At 46.0% G+C, this 25363-nt stretch overlaps 1 protein-coding gene across 1 annotated transcript in view; it reads left to right on the forward strand.

Moving 5' to 3' along the window:
- The window catches only part of TSNARE1 (t-SNARE domain containing 1), a 398451-nt gene that overhangs the window by 216644 nt on the left and 156444 nt on the right, over window positions 1–25363 (forward strand). The window lies entirely within an intron of this gene.

Consider the following 25363-nt stretch of genomic DNA (forward strand, 5'->3'; position numbering starts at 1 on the left):
AATGAAGACCAACGAAGCTCACCCCGGGGTTCCTGTGGTCCTGGCATGGCCCAAGCCCCTCAAGCAGACTTCAGATGAGATCCAGACCCCCACATTCCTTTACCGGAATACCCTTCTTCATGGAGGGGCAGGTGATGGCCACACCTCCCCTCCCACACACTTCAATAAGTCAATGCCTCACCATCAAACCTTACAAAGTTGTGACGATTGCTAAGGGGGTAGGCGAAAACCAAGTGGCCACATCCAATCTGTCAAATGGAAAAATTCCTACCCAGTGTTGGAATTCTGCCTCGGTCAGAGGGATGTGCCCGTCTTCCAGGCACCGGCTGAATTCCTTTCTGACCTCCCTCCTGCGACTCCCGGCAGGAAAACAGACGAGGTCCGTTTCGGCGATTTTTCTCAGACTGTGAGAAAAACACACCACTGCTTCTCCTCCTCCCTGCTCCCCAGGGAAGGGAATCAGACTCAGACAGAAACGTATTTACATGTCTTTATTTCTGTCTTTCGCAGCCATACAGATAAAGATGTCTGCTCTCTTCGAACAACAGAGAGAATCTCACTCCACCCATGTACATCCTGTACAGGTCATATGACACACACTGAGCTCATATCCAGTGCTCAATAAGGAGAATGGACTGCCCCTTTGTTTCCATGGCAACAGTCACACACACCCTGTTTGGCTTTGCTGCCACAAGCAGCTGACTGAGCTGCTAGAGCCTTTGCTTGCTGCAGCATTGCTGCTTTATGGTAACACCCAGGTCTTGCTCCAAAGCAGGCGACCCAATCCAAAGCAAGTCCAAAGCAGCAGCACCTAAAATTAGTGAGGCAGGGCGGGGGTTCAGCAGCGTGATGCAAGAAACCCCCAGGTACGCTGTGCTGCCGCTTTTATAGGCCCCAGGAATTGCACCAAATGCCCTGATTGGCCCAAACAGCCTGGCACGATCCCGGGGCGCAACAGTTAAGGCTTTGGCCATGCCGTGCAACAACTCTCCCTGCGGGGGTGCCTTAGGGGTCCGTGCACAACCAGGACCCTCATTAAAGAGGATCCCATATCTTGGGGTACCCACCACCTCCAAAATCCTAGCAGCATATCTTGTTGACATCCGGTAAAGCTAAACGTTGAATGTTTCCGGACAGGTGAAAGAAAGTCCTTCTTCACGCAGTGCATAGTTTAAACTGCAGAACTCCATCCCACAGGAGGCAGTGATGGTCATCAACGTAGATGGTTTTAAAAGAGGACGAGATAGATTCGTGGAGGAGACGGCTATCAGTGGCTATTCTGCCTCCCCAATTGGAGGCAGTGATGCTTCTGAATAGCAGTTGCTGGAAGCCGCAAGAGGGGAGAGCGCTCTTGTGCTCTAATCCTGCCTCTGGGTTTCCCACGGGCAGATATCTGGTCAGTCACCAGGAAAACAGGATGCTGGACTAGATGGGCCAGTGGCATGATCCAGTAGGTTCATCTTACTTGCTTAAGGGTGTTCCATAGTGCAGAAAATGCCAGGGGCACAGGATTTTAGGGACTGGGTGCCACACCAGGGAGGAATCGGGTGCCATCGGTTAGGGCTGTGCTGACATTGCTGTGCTTGTCCTGCAGAAGATGATCGCAATGTGTGGTGTGCTATCTTCACACAGAGCAATTGTGGATTTGCTGGAGGGGTGGCGAAGGGAAAGGTGGTGACTGAGTGACTGCGATTCTCTCCGCAATCCACGTGAACTCTCCTCTTCCCCGTCTCTCAACCAAAGCTGCCTCTGCGACGGCTTTAAATCAAGGCTTTCCCCCTGCCAAAAGAGGTCACACGGTTACCAGAGAAATAAATGGGAAGCCTCATCCGGCCTGTCATCTCATTTCGATGTGAAATGCAGCATTATTTTAATACCCACAGAGATGGATTATGGAAGGGGAGGGAAACTGCATTCTCCTAAACCTTCTTTGGCGATGGCATTTGTAACATGATTAAAGGTGAGTGCTGCCAGGCCTGCTTCCCCTCCTGTCTCTTCCACTTGCTTCTTCCACCCCAGAAAAAAAAAATTCTGAAAGGAGGTAGTAGTAATAATAATAATAATAATTTTAAAAACAGAATATTTTAATATTCTGTTGGAAGCAGCCCAGAGTGGCTGGGAAAACTCAGCCAGATGGGCGGGGTATCAATATTTATTGATACCCCGCCCATCTGGCTGAGTTTTCCCAGCCACTCTGGGCGGCTTCCAACAGAATATTAAAATACAATAGCCTGTCAAACATTAAAAGCTTCCCTAAACAGGGCTGCCTTCAGATGTCTTCTAAAAGTCTGGTAGTTGTTTTTCCCTTTGACATCTGGTGGGAAGGCATTCCACAGGGCGGGCGCCACTACCGAGAAGGCCCTCTGCCTGGTTCCCTGTAACTTGGTTTCTTGTAGCTAAGGTAACCCCTTAGGCCGCAGAAGGGAACATACCGGCCGCAGAGAAAGGGCATGGACACAGCCAGATGCAATCACAGAGATGGAAGGGTTATCTAGTGCAACCCCCAGAAATGCAAGGATCACAGCTAAAGGATCCCGGCAGATGGTCACCCAACCTCTTCTTCAAAACCTCTGAGGAAGGAGAGTAGGGGAAGCCACAGCTCTTGGGGTGTGTGTGTGTGTGTGGACTACAGTTCCCATTATCCCTAGTCCTTGGCCATGCTGGTTGGAGAGTGATGGGAGGGAGCTGCAATTCAACAGCATCAGAAAGTCTGCAGGTTCCCTGTGCATTGCCAAACCATATAGTCATGGTCTGAAAAGAGATGGTCAGGCCTGTGACCATGCAGAGCTGAGTCCATCCCATCAGATGTCAAGGAAATAAACAACTATCCGACTTTCAGAAGACCTCTGAAGGCAGCCCTGTTTAGGGAAGTTTGAAGTTTTATTCTGTTTTTAATGTTTTGTTGGAAGCCGCTCAGAGTGGCTGGGGAAACCCAGCCAGATGGGCGAGGTCAAAACAAATTATTATTATTATTATCCCACCTTTGTAGACACCGACCTCTCACATTCAGGACTCAAGAACTGTAAATCACTCCGCATGTTTGGGTGCCTAGATTCCCCACTGCTGCCACTGCCTTCTCCTGCCTTGTTCCTTTTAATGCTTCATTACCATTTCCTCCTCCTGCTCATTCCCCTCGCCTTCATTTCTGGCTCTCCAACTCCCAGAGCACCCCGCCCCTGGCATAAACCCACTGGAGAAAGATCTAAGTTTGCACAGATTCCTCTTTAATCACCGTTTAACTTCTTAAAACGGAATCTCGCCAGAGGTAAAGTTCCCCAACCTTTCGAGAGCTCCCTGGACATCATTTGAATTCCAATTAACTGTAGCCAAGAGAAATGTGCAGAAGGGAAAATATCCACTACAATCAGGGAATCACATTCTCTCCTGGTTGCCCCCGCCTCATTTCCCCCTCTCCTCTTTAAAGGTCTCTCCTCCCTCCCTCTCTCTCTCTCTCTGTCTCTCCCCTGCCCCCCCCCAAAGTATCAGAGCTTAGTGGTTTGGAGGGAATCCCCTGTTATGTAAGTGTGCATTAACAGGCACAGAAAACAGGCTGATTCCTTATTTAGATGGAGGGGCTGACGCAGCTCGTATTTCATTTTGGGGTAGGAGGACTCTAAAACAGAAGATGATCTGTTTTGAAAACATGGAAGATCCTGGGTTCAGATCACAACATATATTCAACACAAAAAACAGCAACAATTTGTTGTTGACAAAGGACAGCTGGACATATGTTGTTGTTGTTCAGTCATTTAGACATGTCCGACTCTTCGTGACCCCATGGACCAGAGCATGCCATGCACTCCTGTCTTCCACTGCCTCCTGCAGTTTGGTCAAACTCATGCTGGTAGCTTCAAGAACACTGTCCAACCATCTCATTCTCTGTCGTCCCCTTCTACTTGTGTCCTCCATCTTTCCCAGTATCAGGGTCTTTTCCAAGGAGCCTTCTCTTCTCATGAGGTGGCCAAAGTATTGGAGCCTCAGCTTCAGGGTCCTTCCAGTGAACACTTTGGGCTGATTTCCTTCAGAATGGATAGGTTTGATCTTCTTGCAGTCCATGGGACTCTCAAGAGTCTCCTCCAGCACCAGAATTCAAAAGCATCCATTCTTCAGCGATCAGCCTTCTTTATGATCCAGCTCTCACTTCCATACATCACTACTGGGAAAACCATAGCTTTAACTATACAGACCTTTGTTGGCAAGGTGACAGCTGGACATATCGAGGGCCCCATTACCTTCAGTAGCTTAGGGCCTCGTCAAACCTAAATCCGGACCTGTTCACGACGATCTCTACTCCTACTTCTGTCTTCATTCTCATTCTGCTTTTCCCCAAACTCTCTCTTTCTCCTCCTCCTCTTGTGTTGGGGCTCTTCCAAAGATAAGATTCAGGAGCACAGAACAATTAAGAAGACTCCTGTGACATATGTTTTCCCCTTGCTTTTATATATATATATATATATACAGCACACAAAGTAATCTCTTGCATTTCTGCCTGTAACCATCCTATTAATGCTTCAATTGCTCTTATTGACATAATGATACCTTTTTTCTTTTTCTTTTTTGGCGAGGCTAACAATGTAAATATGCTGGAGGAACAGCCAGGGAGCGGAGATAAGATGATTCTGGCGCCCAGGGGATGTGCACGAGATGGGGAGTAATAGGAGAGCATTATCCATTTTGCTCATCAACAGTTTTTCAATAAAAGACGATTTCAAAATTGAAGCGTCTTTCAGCATATTAAACCTGGAGCTGGGAAGCAAATTGGAAATAGCAGGCAGGCTACCCTTGGTGGGTTCTTATTAGGGATGTTTTCTGTAGCAATCAACTATATGAAACTTGGTTTGATTAGAGGGGAGGGAAATGGGGGGGAGTGAGGATGCCTTAAAATAAGTTGTTGGTATTTTTTTACCTGAGAAAGATTCAGGAGCAAACTATTCTAGGAGGGAGAAGGCTTGTAGCTTGGTGTTAGGGTCTATGCTTCGCATGTAGAAGGTCCCAGGTCGAATCCTGAGCATCTCTGGGTAGGAGAGTTGTGGAGAGCTGCTGCTACTGTAGACAATGCTCAACTAGATCAGGCATGGGCAAACTCGGCGGCCCTCCAGATGTTTTGGGACTACAATTCCCATCATCCCTGACCACTGGTCCTGTTAGCTAGGGATCATGGGAGTTGTAGTCCCAAAACATCTGGAGGGCCGCCGAGTTTGCCCATGCCTGAACTAGATGAACCAGTGGTTTGACTTGGTATAAGGCTGCTTTCTATATGCCTGGGCTTGAGTTAAGAAGGGATGCCAGCCTATATTTTTTTGTAAGGTTTCTGCAGTTGTAAAGGTGATAAGGGTTCTGCCTGCTGCATAGGGTTGCCAAATTAGTTCTATATTTTTTTTTCAATATACACTTATTAGCATGTTTGTATGCCAATGTTCTGTCGTAGATGGCATTCAAGGCCACTAAATGCAAGTCAAACATGAGTCAAACAATCATCATAAAAGCATGAAACAGCAGGGAGGGAAATGCTAGCAAAATGCTAAATTGCATCTTCAGGAACAGCTGGAACAGATTGCATGAATTGAGACAAGCCTAGCAGCCAAGGTGCCAAGCAGAAGCAATCGCCAGGTGATCAACAGTCCAATCCAAGGCATTTTTTTTAATGACTTTAAAGTGAACAACTTATGCCAAATGAAATAATGTCAAAGAATCTATTTACAATACAACATTACACACTGGAATCAGCAGATAGTAATTTAACAGACGTTCACCCTCTGCGACTGCAATATTATTATGATTATTTCTTCCTCCTCTTCCTCTTGTTTTGTAACAAGGTAAAGATGTACCTCTATTTATTTTCCTTTTGTAACCCCCGCTTCCCTTCTGGCTTTCAAATGTGAAATGATTCACAGTCATGACCACAGCCCTATGCACACTTACTTGGGAGTAAGCTTTGTTTAACTTAGTGGAACTTACTTCTCAGTAAACATGCCTTGTATTCATTTGCTTTTTCCATTGTCTAACATTGCCTAAGGGACACAGGTGGTGCTGTGGGTTAAACTACAGAGCCTAGGACTTGCCGATCAGAAGATCGGCAGTTCGAATCCCCACAACAGAGTGAGCTTCCCGTGGTTCAGTCCATGCTCCTGCCAACCTAGCAGTTTGAAAGCACATCAAAGTGCAAGTAGATAAATAGGTACCACTCCGGCGAGAAGATAAACGGCGTTTCCGTGCGCTGCTCTGGTTTGCCAGAAGCGGCTTAGTCATGCTGGCCACATGACCCGGAAGCTGTATGCAGGATTTCTCAGCCAATAAAGCAAGATGAGCACCGCAACCCCAGAGTCAGCCACGACTGGACCTAATGGTCAGTGGTCCCTTTATCTTTACCTAACATTGCCTAGTTGTTAGATGCATCAGTAACCATGAATGCCAGTTTAGAAAACCCTACCTGTGAGAAAAATCACAGCCACGCTTTTGCTTCTAAGTGCCCCAAGGTTGCACCCCAGTCTTTGGCAAAGCAGATATATGGGTTAACTTAATGGGAAGTGTTAGCACAGGGTGGGGAACCCATGGTCCTCCAGGTGTTGCTGAACTCCAGCTCCCATCATCCCTGTTCATTGGCCATGCTGGCTGGGGCTGATGGGAGTTGGAGTCCAGCAACATCTGGAGGTACCTGCTGTTTCTCCATCCTTACTTTGCTAGATCTCCAAGAAGGTCCTGATTTCTGGCCCTGTTGACACCATCCAGTTGAGAATGCGTGTGTCTCTCTTTCTTCAAAGAATGCAGTAGTAAGGGCATCTTTCCTCTTTACTCACCCAGCAAGTTTTGTTTTGAAGAAAATATTTATTAGGAGGACATCTCCACCCATGGATGGAGAAAGCTCATGCAAGCAATCAGCCCTGGTTAACTTGAGTATGAAAGAGTCCTTGTCTCTGATGTAGCTCTCAGTCCTCCTTTGTTAACAGAGAAAATCTGAGGGCTCCCTTGGACAATAAAGGGCTCCCTTGGACACCAGCCAGGAATACCAGAGCAAAACAGCAGTCATTAGGCTTGGTCTTTATGGAAGACTGTCGCGACAGGACTCCCACCTGCTACAAGGTGAAACAAGATGGAAGCCCCGAACAAAAGAGAACCCAAACTTTTATTAGCTGCTAATCCCCTTGTTACACCCCCCCAAAAAAAATACATCACTAATTCATCATGGTTACATCATGAAAGGGGAGGTCTAGTGGCAGTAATCTGAGCATCCTGGACCCTGCCCCATGGTTCACCTTGCCCTCCACCAAACACCCATCAAGTGTAACAAAAGAGATATTTACATTACACCCTTTTGTCTTCATCTGGGTTTGTTATTTCTGGAATGGCTACCTGTCTGGTACTCAGGTATCAGGATGCCAGGAATTATCACTCAGGAAGAGGGGCTGCTGAGTAGCTGAGCTCATATGTCTATATGAATTTCTAAAGTTTTCCCAGTGAGCCAGTACATAGATACACTGATAAGTGAATTGTTACATATGGTATCGTGCAGCAAAGGCCCTTTGAATAGATAGGAAGAAACTGTGATGAAGTGTTTTGTGGGGAAATGTCACAAAAGTGATTGTGCTGATTTTGGTAGTGGGCTGCATGTGCACGATATCTCCTGGAGGGGCAACCCCTCCCAACCTATACATAAATTCCTGCAACTCCATCAAATAATCAATCACTGTGTACATTACTACCCTTTAACCACACATTAGTAGAATGTATCAGACACTCCAATGTCCGGGTCATCACCCTAAGGTTGAACAGAGACAGGGGGAATCTATCAAAGTTTTGAGGTTCTGTGATTTTAAAGTTGGCAAAGGGATGTCACAAGTTGGACCTTGTATTGGAAGTTTGAGGTATTGGGTGTGGAGACACCCAGGACTCGATGGACTGATCCTGAAGGATCTTCTTACGTTGTTAGTTCAGGGAAGATATAACATGCTCAAAGTGGGTGAGCGAAAATAACACCAGTTCCAGGGCTAGGAGACATAAGAAGCTAAAATGAAGATGCTAAATTTATGTAGCCTTGGGAGGAGGGTTTTTGCAGGGAAGTGATTGCACTCTCTATAAATACCTTCAAGGTGACAATAGACATGAAGAATGGGTAATTTATTTACAGCACTGGGTGACTTGATATCCGTCAATATGGCCGAAAGCGGAGGATGGGGACATTTAGAGTTGAGATCAGGCCGGCGTTTAGCATTAGGACGCCCTGGGCATCAGGATATATCCCCCAGGGGGCATGATCAAGGAGCGCAATCTCCCCTGAAGCTCCATAGCGGAGACCCATCAGTGGAAATAAGGTCAGCTTAATAACCCCGTGCCCGTGAAATATAAGCCAATTGTGATTTCAAATTATCTCCTGAGCCCCTGGTGCCAACAAATAAACCCTTATTTCAATGTTTCCCAAGAGAGCATTTAGATTACAGACAACTATACTGCAGTACACAACTTCCAAGCGGAATAATCAATACGAATTATAGGACAGGCACATTTTTCAAAGTCAGAAAGTGAATCCCAGCGTTGCTCCGTAGCTCCTGCTTGTCTAAAGAAATTGGGGATGGAAAGGTGGACATGACAGTGTAGCTAATCCCCCCCAGAGGGGTTGGTCCCCCTCCCCACCCAATAAGGGTCACTTTGCCAAAACTTTCTACCTTTCTTCCCTGATTTCTTTTTGTGTGGGGGATACAGGCTGTCCACTTCTATAACATGATTATTTGTTTGTTGTGTTTATATCCCCCCTTTTTTCCTCCAAGGAGCTCAAGGTGGCATGCATGGAGTTTCTTTCCCCCCTCCTCAATTAATCCCCACCACTACCCGGTGAGGTACGTTAGGCTGGCCCCCAAAGTTACCCCCCAGTGATATTCATGATGGCCGAGTGGATATTTGAACCCTGATCTTCCAGGTCCTAGTCTGGCACTCTAACTGTCACACCATACAGGCTCTTGATACGATATCCAGGCAACATACAACAGTTTACATATAAAATCCCATAAAAGGCAACACATCATTGTCATGACCAGTGGCATAGCGTGGGGGGTGCAGGGGGGGCCGGCCACACCGGGCGCAACATCTGGGGGTTAGGGTTAGGGGGCACAAATCCACGGGTTAGGGGGTGCAAATTACTTGCCTTGCCCCGGGTGCTGACAACCCAGGCTACGCCACTGGTCATGACAATGTATCCTGATATGGAAACTGCTGATGAGGACAAATCTCAGGTGTGTATATTAGGTGGGATGGGGAGGGGGAAGATTGAAAGGAGCTTGGTTTGTATCTGGGCTTCTCCATCTGTCTTTGACATCCAAGTGTTCTAATTGGGGAGGCGTCCCAACAAGGCCCCAGTGAATCTGCCTTTTTGAGGACTTTCTCACAGTTTTTCGTTATTCCCGGTCTCTAGCTCTCCAATCTCTCCACATTTCCACATCAGTCTGGTCCATCCTGATGAGGGAAGGTGTGTAGTGCAGCACCCAAAAGATATTGGGTTCAAGCTCCGGCATCTCTGGGTAGGACTGGGAAGAGCTCCTCCCTAAACCCTTGGAGAGCCAGTCGCTATCCAAAATACCGAATCAGATGGACTTTCTTCTTCTCCGTCTCCTCCTTCTTCTTCTGTGTGGTGTAGTGGTTAAGAGCGGTGGACTCGTAATCTGGGTAACCGGGTTTGAGTCTCCGCTCCTCCACATGCAGCTGCTGGGTGACCTTGGGCTAGTCACACTTCTTTGAAGTCTCTCAGGACCACTCACCTCACGGACTGATTGTTGTGGGGGAGGAAGGGAAAGGAGAATGTTAGCCACTTTGAGACTACTTTGGGTAGTGATAAAGCGTGATATCAAATCCAAACTCTTCTTCTTCTTTTTCCTATTCTGTGATCCCTCGTAACCAAGTAAGATTGTCTTCCATAAACACGGTTTTAACAATGAGTCCGTAAGTGACTGTGGAGGCCAATTCTGGATCCACACATCCTTCCACAGTGGGGACATTGGTTTCCAGGCGGGAGTTGATCACGGTGTGGATTTGCTAAGTGTACCTTCCTCTTAACACATTTCTCCCTTTCATCCTGAGTTCAAGTGTCTTCAAAGCCCATGACACCTTTGGTAAAGGCTGTTCTCCAACTGGAGCGCTCGCAGGCCAGTGTTTCCCAGTTGTCAGTGTTTATACTACTTTTTTTTTTAGATTTGCCTTGAGACAGTCTTTAAACCTCTTTTGTTGACCACCAGCATTACGCTTTCCATTTTTAAGTTTGGAATAGAATAGTTGCTTTGGAAGACGATCATCAGACATCCGCACAACATGACCAGTCCAAAGAAGTTGATGTTGAAAAGCCCGACTTTTGGTATAAGTCAGGTTCCTGTGTTCCTGATCCTGCAACAGTGGGGAACGCGGGTGATGAAACGCTGCTTTTGTTCTCAGAAATAAGAGCCATTGAGATGGAAGAAGTATTTTTGAGATTTCCATGGAACATCTCCAAGGTATCCTCTACAACTCCATGTCTGTGAAATAGTGATTTGGTGTCTTGGCTTTCAAAGAAAGAGCCATAAACCTCCAAGTGGGGGGGGGTGACTTTGTACCCTGTTGATTTCTCCTTGCCCCCATTGTCTACCTCCCCATTTTCATTTCTAGGAAGATGCAAAACCCTGCAGATCAAAACCCAGAGTGGCAATCTTCCCCAAGCTTCTTCCAAACCCTATAAACACAGAGTGCTTAATGTTCATTTTTGACCCAAGGCAGATGTCCACTGTGGTGGTGACTTACTGATCTCTGAAGTTCAAACCAATGATATCATGAATTTATCGAGGGAGGCTAAATTGCAGGCTTCCTCCGTGAAGGGGCATTGTGGGTTGCAGCACCAAGGGGAAAGATTTCTCAACCGCGGAAGGAACTTAGGATCATGGGCACCATGTCTGCGAAATGGCAATTTGGTGTGTTGGCTTTCAAAGAAACAGCGCTAAACCTCCAAGTGGGGTCACTTTGCACCATGCTGTAGGTGCAGTCATACCTTGGCTCCTGAACGCCTTGGCTCCCGAACGATCGAAACCTGGAAGTGAGTGTTTTTGAATGATTTTAGGAAGCCAAACATCCAGCGCAGCTTCCGCAGCTTCCACTTGGCAGCAAGACACTCCAGTAGCCAATCGGAAGCCACATCTTTGTTTCTGAATGGTTTCGGGAGTCATATGGACTCTCAGAACTCGTTCTCTTCGAGAACCAAGGTATGACTGTACTGGAGTGATACTCTGTGTTTTTTTCAGTCATCTAAGACAGCCAGAACAGTTTGCTGGCAGGTAGAACACAACAGAGTCTCAAGAATAATTAGGATATAATTCAGGCAGCTGGGGAAATATTTAAAAATCAGCTGCTCTGCAATTTTATTTTATTTTATGTTTTAAATCCCAGTTGATGCTCCCATTGACCAAAGATCTGGGGGACTATTCACTTGGGTCAATTTCTGGGTGTGCAGAAGCTGCATGTTTCCCTAGAGGACCGCAAGTTTCACTCTGTCATGACATATGTTCACGTTGTGATTAAAATTTCTGCTGGTTAAATAAAACAGGCTCTTTTAAAATAAAATAATAACAATAATATCAGGCTGCAGAGGGAGGAGGGGAATGTTTATGCTTCTGCTCTGCTTTATTATTATTCTCCTTCACTCATGTTGCCGTAGGACCATCTGTTGGCATTGTAGATAAAGCCATCAGTTGAGAAGGGGAGGGAAGCACAGAGCTCTAAATAGACACAGGCAAGGATCTCTTTTAAGGAAGATGCTGGAGAATTTGCTGGAGGCACAACAGCACTGTGCCAGCATGACCATTGCTGCCTAAAAATGGCCTTGATTGCAGCAGCCATCCTATCAAGTGTAAGGGACTGGCTGGATGAAGAGGGGTTGTGGAAGAAGGCTGACCAAGAGCCCCCCAGGGAAAGCACAGAGGGAGAGGATTTAGATCCTGGGTCCTGGTGGTGGACAACAGGACACACCCCAGAGGAGGGGAAGAGCTGTGAAGTACAGGAGAACTGGGAGCTTGGAGGAAGAGGAGGAAACAGTAGGTGCCCCAATACACAGTAAAAAACAACAACCAAGAATCAGCAGCTTTGCCACAGAGCCAGCCTGGCAGCTTTTCTGCTGACAGCCTGCAAGTCCCACCCCAAACTCCCAGAACAAGGCATCTGGTGTACATCACAGAGCGGAGAGCCAGGAAGAAACATAGAGGGCCCCTGGGGGTGTCGCGTATTCCACGCGGCGCTTTCAGCAGAGACGCTAAGAGTTCCAGGTTTTTCCAGTGCAGTCTTTTTTAATGTGAGCTATATACAGGCATATACAAAAGAAACAGTCCATACAGAGTACTTACAAACGAATACTCTCCACCACAGCACCACCACACTACAGCACAACCACCACTACAACCACTGTTAAACAGGCTTTCCTTTTTAAAACAGGTGATAGCCAATCACATTAATCACACTCCTGCTGAGTCACTCTGACCCAGCAGAGTATTGCATCATCCTGTTGAAGCCTGCAGACTTATCCAGTATCCTGCGAATCCCAACACTCCTCCTTAAGTCAAAGGCTTGAGACCTAATAATTCTCTTAAGTCTCGAAATTTAGGAGCATCCAAACATTTTGTATACAAATCTGCCACATTACATTTTGTGTTACAGTGCTGTACCTTTAACACATTTCTTTCCAAAGCATTTTTAACATTTCCGTATCTTATAGCTATATGTTTACTTTTGCTTTTAAAGTTCTGTTGGTTAGCAAGCTGTTGTGCAGCCATGTTGTCACTTAGCACAGTGATTGGCATTTCAGAAGGTATTCCAAGCTCTTTTGTTAGGCAAGCAAACCATTCTATTTGTGATACACATTCGCTTATGGCTGAGTACTCTGCTTCACAAGTACTTGTGGCAACAAATGTTTGTTTCTGGGATTTCCACTGAACCAAGGCATTTCCAATATATATGGCATAGCCAGTGGTAGACTTTCCATTTTCTCTGTCCCCCCAGCTGGCATCAGCGTATGCATACACTTGCTGATCATATCCTGTATCCAGCACCAGTTTGTAATCTTTTGTGCCTTTCAGATACCTTAGGATTCTTTTAAGTGCTACCCAATCTCTCTGAGCCGGGTCTGCACTTCTTTGGCTTAACAAGTGCACTGCCAATGTTATGTCGGGTCTTGTCCAACAACTTAAATATAACAGAGAACCCAACAGAGAATGAAATGCTGTTGCATTCTCACATTTTTGTCCTTCTGGTTCATTTTTGTACTGGGTAGTTATGGGAGTGTCAGCCTCATTTGTCCTCTCCATTCCATATGTCTTCAGTAACTTTTCAATTTTTTCCTTCTGACTTAGAGAGTAGACGCCCTCTTCATTTCTCTGAACCTCTACTCCTAAGTAATTCTGAATCTCTCCCAAACACTTCAGTTTGTATTTGTTACCTAGGCTGTTTATAAACCAAGACACTTGCTTTTGTGCAGTTGTTATCAGACAGATATCGTCAACATACAAAAGTAAATAACAAATACTTCCTTGCACCATTGCTGAATATAAACAGGAATCAGCCAGGCTTTGTTTGAATCCCATCTTTTTCAAACTTGTGTCTATGCATTCATGCCATAGACGTCCACTTTGGTGCAACCCGTATAGTGCCCTTTGCAGCTTTAACACCATGCTGTCTTTTTCAAGCTCATAACCTGGTATTTGCTGTAAATACACCTCGGTGTCAATAGGAGCATTTAAATATGCTGAGGCAACATCAAAATGATTAACTTTTAACCCTCTCAGACTTGCCATTGCTAAAACTGATTTTACTGTTTCAGCCTTTGCTGTTGGGGCAAACACTTCATCATAATGTACCATTTTTCTTTGTGTAAAGCCCCTTGCCACCAATCTGGCTTTCCTCTGATAACTACCATCAGCCAGCTTTTTCACTTTAAAAACCCACTTACAGCTTATGGGCTTTTTACCTTCAGGCAATTCTGTAGGGACAAACACATTGTTGTTTAGCAGAGAGTTATACTCTGCCTGCATTGCCTTTAACCACGCCTCTTTCTCTAGAGTAGGTAACTCTTGCACTTCTTCAAAGTTTTCTGGCTCAGTTACACAAACCTGGTTTATGGTGGCTGGGAACCCATAACGGTCTGGAGGTTGACCTTTATTACTTCTTGCAGATCTCCTTGATTCATTTACCTCACCTGCTGGGCTTCCTTCAGGACTGCTTTTGGGGTGGATTGACTCTGGAGATCTACCTCCTCCTGTCCCTGTTGCACTTTCTTCTCTCCCCTGCTCTATACTAGCAGCTGGAGAAAAATGCTCAACTTTTACCTCCTCCCTTTCAGTTTCTCTGGGAGAGCTGCCAATTCTTAGCTTTGTTTCAACTGCCTTATCAGGTACGCTCGGCAGTAAAACTTTTTCTGGCAGCAGGTTTGCATGTATCTTGGGCCAATTTCTTTGCTCATTAAAGCTGGCTGATTGACTATAACTCAAAAGATTTTTATCATCTTCAAACCTATAGGCTTTCGTACCACTTTCATACCCAAGAAATAGCAACTGCTGTGCCCTTTTCCCACCTTTTCTTCGGTTCTTTACAGGTATGTCAACCCACGCCTTTGTCCCAAAGATTCTCAAATGTTGCAAACTGGGACTTTTGTTATAGAGAATTTTATAGGGTATGTCATCTAGTACCCTTGACCACAAGCGATTCCCAATATAATTTGCGGTCTTAATGCTCTCAGCCCAGTACTTAATTGGGAGATTTGCATCTGCTAACAATGCTTTCATTTGTGTCTGCAAGACACCTCCCCTACGCTCTGCTACCCCGTTCTCCTGAGGCGTCGCCACATTGGTAAGCCTATGTTTAATCCCTTGGGAACGCAACCAGTTTCTTAGGGAGCTTGCCATAAACTCTCCTCCCCTGTCTGTCTGAATAGAGCACACCTTTTCGCCAAGTTGCCTTTCTACCCTTCTTACCCAGAACTTCAAAGTTTGGGCAACGTCAGATTTTTGCTTTAATGGATAGACCCAGCCAAATCTAGAATAGTCATCCACTAGGATCAAACAGTACTTGTTATGGGAGACACTTGGTGGAAAAGGACCAGTTACATCAGCATGGATCAACTCCAGTGGTTTTTTGGTTTCTCTTTGGCTTGCTCTTGCTACTGGGCAAGCCCTGCTTTTAACCTCCTTGCAGATATTACAGTCTAAGTAATTATCACAACTTTTTATGTTTTTCATCCCCCCACACAACTCCAATGTTTTGTTTAGCACCTTATAGCTAGCATGAGCCAGACGCCTGTGCAGGAGATGAATACACATATCATAGGTTGGGACATTTTGCACATTCACAACCTTAGACTCACACTGCAGTACATACATATTAGTTCTAAGGTTAGCATTTGCCAACACTGCCCCATTTTGCTTTATCTGGCACTGATCTCCCACAAAGTTTACTTCAAAGCCTGCTTTTGCCAAGTCAGGAATGCTCAGGAGATTGTTTTGCAAACTAGGCACACACAACACATTCCTGAATGTGTGTCCCAGCTGTGGGAACACAACCTCCCCCTCACAAACCACATTAGCTTTCTGGCCCGTAGCAAGACTTACATGTTTTTTGTTTGAAGCCCTAGCATCAGTTAGCAGTCCTTTTCTTTTACAAAAGGTTTGAGAAGCTCCACTGTCCAGAACCCACAGCTCTTCCTTTTCTTGACCATCTGCAGACACCCAAGCGGTAGATTCTCTCTGCTGCCTCCTGTGCTTCTGCTGTTTTTGTTGTTTTCTCGGGCAGTCCCGCAGCAGATGTCCACTGGTCTTGCAGAAAAAACCTTTTTACTTTGTTGTCCACCGGCTGGTCTGCAGCAGCTCCTCCTGGCTGTTTCTCCGGCTCCCGACACCTCTGCTCTTCCCGGCTGTTGTTCCCTCTGGGATGCTCCAACAGGGGCTGAGGTCATCTTTCGCTCTGCACGCCTGTCCTCCTCTGCATACAACCGTCCGGTTACGTATTCCAGAGTCAGCTTATCAGTCTCTACCGACTCAAGGGAGTTGACCAGCATATCATAGCTGTCATCAAGGGAACTCAGGACTATAAAGACTTTGTCCTCTTCCCCCACAGGCCTCCCTCTTAAGGCTAGCTCCTGGAAACAGCCTGTTAGGAATTTTAGGTGGTTCACCAGGGAGTCCCCCGGTTTCTTCCGACACCGGTACAGTCTCCTGGTCAGTGTTATCAGTGAGCCAGCTGTCTCTCGCACATGGACAGCCTTGAGTGCATTCCACGCCTCACTTGCCGTCACCTTATCAGCTACGTAGACTAGCTGGCTGTTGTCCACTCCAAGGATGATCGTAGCCAAAGCTTTCTCATCCTTTTCAAGCTGGGCCTCTGCAAATGCCAGCTTTTCATTGTCGTCCTCATCCTCCTCAGGGGGCTGCGGTGGAGTTTCCACCACCTTCCACAGGCCCTCACGCTTGAGGAAGTGTTGCATGCGGACCGACCAGATGCTGTAGTTCGTGGCCGTCAGCTTCTCCAGCAACACGCCACTTCTGGACTGCTCCATCCCTGCAGCTCACCTCCAGCACCCAGCTAGATAACTGCCACCTGTACCCTTGCGCAGCGGAAGCGTGCTGGGCCCATAACCCTGTTGCGTATTCCACGCGGCGCTTTCAGCAGAGACGCTAAGAGTTCCAGGTTTTTCCAGTGCAGTCTTTTTTAATGTGAGCTATATACAGGCATATACAAAAGAAACAGTCCATACAGAGTACTTACAAACGAATACTCTCCACCACAGCACCACCACACTACAGCACAACCACCACTACAACCACTGTTAAACAGGCCTTCCTTTTTAAAACAGGTGATAGCCAATCACATTAATCACACTCCTGCTGAGTCACTCTGACCCAGCAGAGTATTGCATCATCCTGTTGAAGCCTGCAGACTTATCCAGTATCCTGCGAATCCCAACAGGGGGCTCTCCGTAGACAGAGGGAGCAGCCTGACACACAGATAATGGGGGTACATGGCAGTCTGAACAACTGCTTCACCTAGGTGGAGCATATCTCAGAGGTCTCCATATGTTCTCTGTTCTGCTTCTTTAATAAAGAATCTCCAAGCTAGCTGGTGTTTCCCTGTCTTTCCCTGAACTGCTAACACGCTACTCTCCTGGGCAGCTCCCTTGACATCCAAGGGAGGCAAGCCGATTGCTGACCAGGAAGCAAAACAAACAAAAAACCAACCAAACCTTCTTCCCTCTGGCAGTGTCCCAGAAGAACATGCCACAAGAGGTCCGGTATGGCATAGTGGTTCAAGTTTTGAATTCGGAGCTAGGGAAGCAGGGTTCGAATCACCACGGGCATCGTGAAGCTCACTTGGTGACCTTGGGTCAGTTGCTGTCTTCTCCTGGCCTAACCACCCTCACAGGATCGTTTTGAAGGAGAATGAGGGGAAATGCATACACCAACTTGGTATAGAATGTTAGTATTTTCATTCTCCATTGCTATACAGGACAACAAGTCATGCTTAGCTTTGCTTAATTCTGAAGGATGCAAGCAAAGTACCAAATACTTGCAGATAAAGTTATGTCATGCAAGGGATTGTATCCCAAGAGGACTCATCAATGTGTCCTACATGCCAGGTAAAGAAATACCTGCTGATTTGTTGTCAAAGGTTGTTAACAAAGAACAACTGAGTCTGTATGGAAATAGGCTGCAAATGTGCAGCAATGATGTCATGAAAAGGGGGATGTTAGCATTTTCATTCTCCATTGCTATTGGATCTCGTGATCCACTGTTTGTGATAGGAGTGTGGGAATGGAACTAGACATTGTACTTCCGTCCTATGTGTTTTTGTATTCTCTCTCTCTCTCTTTGTTTTTTTCAGACAGAGCAGACGTGTGAAGCTGCTGCTCACACTAGCCATGTTTGTTGTTTCAATTTGTAAATAAAGGAAGCTTTCGCAATGCCAGTGCCTCCACAGCCTTGCTTCTTGCTGTTACTCTGCTGATGCATTAGTGTGCCCACAGCTCCACCAGAAGTGGGTCGCTGGACACTTGTGTGCGTCCCCAGGCAGGGCCGTGGCCAAGGGGGCTGGCATGTTCATAGAAATACAATTTGATCGAGTGATTGATTAGTTAAAATAAGAATGTGTGAAGAGCCCAGCTGGTGAGGGCTGTCTAATTTAGCATCCTGTCCTCACAGTGGCAAAGGTCCGTATATTTAAAGCTATGGTTTTCCCAGTAGTGATGTATGGAAGTGAGAGCTGGACCATAAAGAAGGCTGATCGCCGAAGAATTGATGCTTTTGAATTATGGTGCTGGAGGAGACACTTGAGAGTCCCATGGACTGCAAGAAGATCAAACCTATCCATTCTCAAGGAGATCAGCCCTGAGTGCTCACTGGAAAGACAGATCTTGAAGCTGAGGCTCCAATACTTTGGCCACCTCACGAGAAGAGAAGACTCCCTGGAAAAGACCGCAAAGCTACCAGCATGAGTTTGACCAAACTGCGGGAGGCAGTGGAAGACAGAAGTGCCTGGCGTGCTCTGGTCCATGGGGTCACGAAGAGTCGGACATGACTAAACGACTAAACAACAACAACAACCTCACAGTGGTCAAACAGATGTCCATGGGAAGCCTGAACACAGGACCAGGGTGCAACAGCCACACTCCTCTCCTGTGGTTCCTAGAAAGGGAGATAGAACCCAGCCTCCTTGGTTAGTAACCACTGACAACCTTGTCCTCCACAAATTTGCCGGACCCTCTTTTAAAGCCATCAATGTTGGCACCCATCGCTACATCTTATGAAAAGGGAAATGAGTAAGCCTCGTTGACTTCATTTGGGCTTGTTTCTCAGTAGACACAATTAGGAATGTAGCCCAAGTTGGGAGCCCCCAGTGCATCTTATTTAAAAGAAGATAAAGCCAAAGAGGTTCACGCAAACAAAGACAGTCCCCCTCTCTGAAGTTGGTTGGGCAAACCCGTTTCTGAGGACCCCCAATCTTCCAGGAAAGCCCAGTGTGCAGAGAGAAATTTGTAGCTGGAATAGCGCGCGCGCACACACACACACACACACTGACACGATTGAGGAGTCCGAAAGGGATTCTGGAAAAATATCTGTAGCAGCTTCTCCAGTTAATTTTGTCTAAACTGCCAAACTGACCCACAAGAGACCCCGAGGCACTGTTTGCAGAATCATTTCCCCTGGGATGAAATAGAGGATAAGTCTGGACCCCTCTCTCCACCCTAAGACTGTCTTCTGATTCCTCTTAGCCTCTGATTCACCCTTCGGATGTGTGCTTTGCAATGCACGAAAATCCTTCATTCCAGTTAACAGTTTCAGTGAACCTGACTTAAGTGCTAGTCAGCATCAGTCCAAAGTGAACTGCCAGAAATTGCCAACGGGAGCCAATTCTTTGACTTCCAGTAGGGCTATTTGTTGTTATGAAACCCTCTGAGCAATATGCAAAGCAAAAAGAGAGTGTGAGAAAGCAAATTATGCACAAAGACAAGCCCATCTGCATCCAGAATTAAGGAGCCACATCAATAAGGGGGAAAAATGTGTTCATCCATGCCTATTTTGCTACACACCTCCTGAATTTTCATGCTTTAGCGTGAACCATATTTGATTATTTTGCTTTCTTTTAGAAAGCAGATTATTTTCGGCAACGAGAAGTTGTGAAGGAGGAGAGGCATAGATAACAGAGGAGAGACAGGAAAGTATTCCAAAGAGACTTTGATGGGAAGCCAGGAGAGAACAAGAAAGCTCTGGGCCATTGGCTTGTTTAAAAATGGATATGCAGCCTATCCAGCTGTTTGAGACTAACAATCAAAGCAATCAATGAATACTCATATCAATGCACACATCCCCTTTGGCTATTTTTCTTTATTGATTTATTTATTTTTCACTGTCTTTATTTTATTTAAATATTTATCGGCCACCCTTTTCATAAGAATCCGGCAAGGGAAAACTGCAGCAACTTTGATAAAACATTAATAAATGCATCAGGGGAAAATAAAGTTAGCTTCTTTCTAGCAAGTCAGGTGTTTTTGCTTTTTCCCATAAGGCACAGTATTGCTTTGCTCACCTTTCAAAATGGAGATGTCGGGGATTAAACCTGGGACCTTTTGTTGTGCAAAACATGTGCCATGCCTCTTCAGCTCTGGTCCCTGAAGAAGAGAAAACCAAATCCCTACTAGTGGTGAGAACTCCCTACTGAATTTAGCCTAAAGTAGAACGAAAAATAATGCACATTTAGAACTAGTGCAGCTCTGTTCATGCATCACCTTAGAATAAACCCATAGTCCAACTTGCAGTCCTTTTTTGGGTGGCTCTCTGTGACATTTGATGCCCAGGCAAAGCCAGGTAAGTGAGGCACCAGGCTCTGGCAAGGTCCTAGAGCCCTCATGACTCCTTCCCAAAGCCTAGTTAGCACTTTTTTGGGAAGGAGGTGGAAAGGTTCTAGGATAGGGGTCAGCAAACCTTTTCATAAGGGGGCCAGTCCACTGTCCCTCAGACCTTGTGGGGGCCAGACTATATTTTTTTGGGGAGGAATGAACAAATTCCTGTGCCCCACAAATAACCCAGAGATGCATTTTAAATAAAAGGACACATTCTACTCATGTAAAACCACGCTGATTCCTGGACCGTTCACGGGCCAGATTTAGAAGGTGCTTGGGCCGGATCTGGCCCCTGGGCCTTAGCTTGCCTACCCATGTTCTAGGACGCTGCCAGAGCATCGCGCCTCCTTCTCAAATCCTGGTGCCTAGTTTAGCTGGCCTTGGGAAGGCAGCAGGTGGGCTGGGGCATCAGATTTGGGCCTTGCTCCCCACCCCTGCAACAAGGCAGTGTAAAAGCACACTTGCAACCCACTTGTTATGAAAGGTTTGGCTGTGCTGCCAACATGATGCTCTCCAGGAGTTTCTAGACTGCAGCTCTCATCAACCAGCATGGGATCAGTCAGGGATGATGGGAGCTGTCCTTCAGCAAAATCTGGGGGGCATCATATTTACTCCCCCTGCTTTTAGAGGATCCTATCCCCCAACACCACAATCCATATCCCCATTAGTTTTCAGCATTCATTGCAGTGAAGTCAGACCCAACTAATACAAATTACGCTCTGCGTGGCATGAAGTGAGACAGACCTGAGCATTTCATTCCGGGTTTCTGCTATCCTGGGGGCTTGACCTGTGTTTGTTGAAAGAGAGAGACTGGCAGCTATTAAAAGAGAGGGGGGACTCCTTCTGTTCTCAGAACCCCATTCCCATCTCTCCTGCTGCAAAGGGTTTGCTCCTCCTTCAGGTCTAATGCTGGCTGCTTAATGAATTCGTGCAGACTCGGAGCACAGAGCAGTCAACGCTAGGGACTAGAGACATGGTGCAAGCAAGCAAATGAAAAAGTAGAGGCAAGGTCTCCTCAGTGGAGCTAACAAGCAGAGGTGGGAGGCAGTTTTGGGGAGGGAGGGACGGAGGGGGTTTTCTGTGTCTGTTTCTCCCCATTCCTTGCAATTCCAGGATACTTTTCTAAGCTACAAGTTTAACTCGCAGGATAAGCTGCAGTTGTTCGCTGTGACTGCTGAGAACGCAGGGAGATGCTTTGTTCTTCCGGCAGACTTCTCCAAGCCCTGTAAACTGAAACTAATAAATAGCTGTAGGGCTTTTTCTTCTTTATCCCCCTTAACCTTCCAGTGCTTGTAAAAAGAGCTCTGTTCCCCCATTCATGATCTATGGAAGAGAGAGGGAGCAATTATCTCAGAGTTGCTTAACCTTCTTATCTGTCAAGGGCTGTTTTCACTCAATGCTATTCTGTTAGGGAGATACATTTGGGGAAGGTGATTTTGGAGCCAAAGGTGAGACAGGCCACTTCCTTTCTTCTTTATTCATGCCCTCCTCCTTTCCACCAGCCCTATCTCTCTCTTTCTCCCCTTACCCCTTCTCTCTGCTCTTTTTCTCTGCCACGCCTTTCTCTCGCTTTCTGACTTCTTGCTTTCTCCCCCCCCCCCCATGGCACTTCTACCCCTTCCCCCTCCTTGCCATTGACAGGGATTTGCCCAAGGGCCACATGAAATGGGCTGATGGCCACAGGTTGCCCACCTATGAGTTGTTGTTGTTTAGTCGTGTCCGACTCTTCGTGACCCCATGGACCAGAGCACACCAGGCACTTCTGTCTTCCACTGCCTCCCACAGTTTGATCAAACTCATGTTCGTAGCTTGGAGAACACTGTCCAACCATCTTGTCCTCTGTCATCCCCTTCTCCTTGTGCCTTTCATCTTTCCCAACATCAGGGTCTTTTCCAGGGAGTCTTCTCTTCGCATGAGGTGGCCAAAGTCTTGGAGCCTCAGCTTCAGGCTCTGTCCTTCCAGTGAGCACTCAGGGCTGATGGATAGGTTTGATCTTCTTGCAGTCCATGGGACTCTCAAGTGTCTCCTCCATCACCATAATTCAAAAGGATCCATTCTCCAGCGATCAGCCTTCTTTATGGTCCAGCTCTCACTTCCATACATCACTACTGGGAAAACCATCACTATATGGATCTTTATCGGCAAGGTGATGTCTCTGTTTTTTAAGATGTTGTCTTAATCTGTGAGTTACCTGGATTTAACTGTTCATAAGAATGTAAGAAGAATCTGCTGGATCAGGCCAATGACCCATCTAGTCCAGCATCCTGTTCTCACAGCAGCTGGGCTTTGGAACACTGGAAATCAGGATTTGAACACAATGGCTGCTGATCCATCTATTTCCCAAACATGATGCATCAAGTAGCCTGATAGACATCCCTGGAACCTTGTTTTATCAAACTATGGTGGAAGCAGATGTTTGGTTGCAACTAGAGTATTCTTAATGCTGTCCGTGTCTCCAAGATCCTTTTCCTCTCTACAACTTCAGCCTTCACCCACCAGTTTATTCAAGTGTAAGAGGGAGATAAGGCAGCCCCTTCCAGATATTAAGCTCCTTACTCCTTATTCATGTGGACTAGGGATGGGGCAAAACCCCAAATCCATTCACACTTAAAGAAGAACCTGTCAAATTTGCGCTTTCCGAAATGCTATGCAAACCAAAATCTGCACTTCCCTGAGTTTTGTGCTGCAGTGCTGCAGCCAAGTAGCAGTTGCAGAAATGCATCTACAAGAGTAAAGTGTGCATTAAAATGCATATGCTCGTGAAACGAACATATTCAAATTCTGTATTACAAATTCTGACTGAAAGTATTTAAGGAATAACTTTCTGACAGTAAGAGCTGTTCTGCTCTGGAACAGAGTGCTGCAGAAGGTGGACTCTCCTTCATTGGAGGTTATTCAACAGAGGTTGAATGGCCAGTTGTCAGGGAGTCTTTAGTCGTGATTCCTGCATTGCACGGGGCTGGACTAGATGACCACTGGGGCCCTTCCACCTCTACAATTCTTCAGTTCTATGAAATAAGACACATTCACCGAACCCATCAAATAGGCCACACCAGGAATGGAAAGTTGGAGTCAAAAGTAATGGGCTGTTATTCTTGGATCTTAAGAACCTAAGCTTCCCATCACCTCTCCCTCCTTCTGCCTGAAAGATAATGCGAAAACAGTAATCACACTCCAGATCTCATCTGGAAAAGTCGTCAGAGTCCCAGGCCAAATGTTCTGCTGCTGCCTTGGATCTTCTTCTCTTGTAATTGCTTTGGGCTTCTGTTCAGTGCCTTGCAGCAGAAGACTCTCCCGGCGACAGCAGCGTGTCTTGGTTTCAGGAAAGGCGAGCTGGACAGGGATGATCCAGTCTAATGAAACCAAGCAGACTGTTCTGCTGCATCGCAGCTAGGCAAGCAAAATGTAGCTGCTATTCCGGCAGTTGTTGTTTAGTCGTATTGGAGCCTCAGCTTCAGGATGCTGTAGGAGATGAGACCTTGGCTTGATCCAGCAAGCTCTTCTTAGGTTCTTACGACAATGATGTTTCTGGGTACCAGTTGCTGGCAGTCTCAAGAGGGGAGACTTGATTTACCTATGTTCTGGTCCTGCTTGCAGGTTCCTCATTAGGTATCTGGTTAGTCCTGTGAGAATGGGATTCAGGACACGATGAGCCATAGGCCTTCTGCAGGAGGCTCTGCTCATGTATTTATGTCCTTCAAATAGCAACTACAGTAAATCCCATTTTAAAATATATCCACCTTGAATCTGTTGTCTCCTTTTCTATGTTCGTTCTCCCCCTGCAACCTCTGCTTTCCTTGGGAATCAAGCCTGTGGGTGGATGTTAATTTAAACCTCATATGGAGTAGAGGAGCAATAGCCTGCTAATGTAATAACTAATTTTAAATATGCATTGGCTCCATTAATAGAAAATCTGATCCCCTGTGAACTGTGGCACCCAGATGACTATTATGCTGGGGAAAATATCAGTATTGAAACCTACATAATTATTAGTACATATATAATTAATGTTTACAATATCAGCGGAACCGAAGGTTTATAAATGTATAGCTTCACATACATATCTCAGTGCTTTGAGCTAATATATGTTGAAGGGCAGAAATGTATCAAATTGCCGCGTTTTAATTACACAGTCTGCCCCTTTAAGGAGTGATTCAATTTTCCAGCATTTGGATTTGTAAACTCTGTTAATTTGTTGGTTCTCTTCCAAGTACTGGTGAGGTTCATTTTCTACTAATGCTTTGATATATATTTCCCCCCAAATGTATGGATCTCCGTACATGACATATTTAATAACTGAGGGTCTGCTGTAGTTACTGATGCAGTGTGAGCTAGTTATGAAATCCCTAGTTCACATCTCGCCTAAAGCATGGACTTATTAAAATGTCTTAAGCAAGTCACTGTTCTCTAATCGCCAATATCCATTTGAATCACAGAGATCCCCTTTCCTTACAGGGAAAAAAAATATGTATTTCTGTGTTGATATCTGGGGAGGGGGGAGGAGTGGAAAGAATGATGGGAACAAAATTCTGCCTCTCCACAGCCACCTCCCATCTAGTTTGTCAGGATTTTATTCCAGGACAGAGAAGGATTTGGGGGGTTTTAAATCTTTCTCCTCCATCAAGAGGCTGGCTTTTGCCATCGCTATCCCGCACAAGCTCATAGCAATGCCTGAATCTGGAGAAGAACTTTGGCATCTCTAGCAAGGATGAGATAGTGTAAGAAAGTGGCGGAAAGTACTTTTTCATGCAGTGCTTAGTTCAACTATGGAACTAGCTCCCACAGGAGGCAGTAATGGCCACCATTGGATATAGCCCATAGCTAGATAGATCTTCCTATATAAATAGAAATGGAATGCTGTCATCACATGGCCCCTATTGGAGGATTTGTAGTGCCTGATCGCAGTCCTGGATTTGCATGAAGTCAGAGCAGGGGAAGGGAACAACAGAGAAGGCAACTTTTAAACAGCAGAGATTTGAGTAAATC

Source organism: Podarcis gaigeae, assembly GCF_964106915.1.
Source record: "Podarcis gaigeae genome assembly, chromosome: 7".
Lineage (NCBI taxonomy): Eukaryota > Metazoa > Chordata > Lepidosauria > Squamata > Lacertidae > Podarcis > Podarcis gaigeae.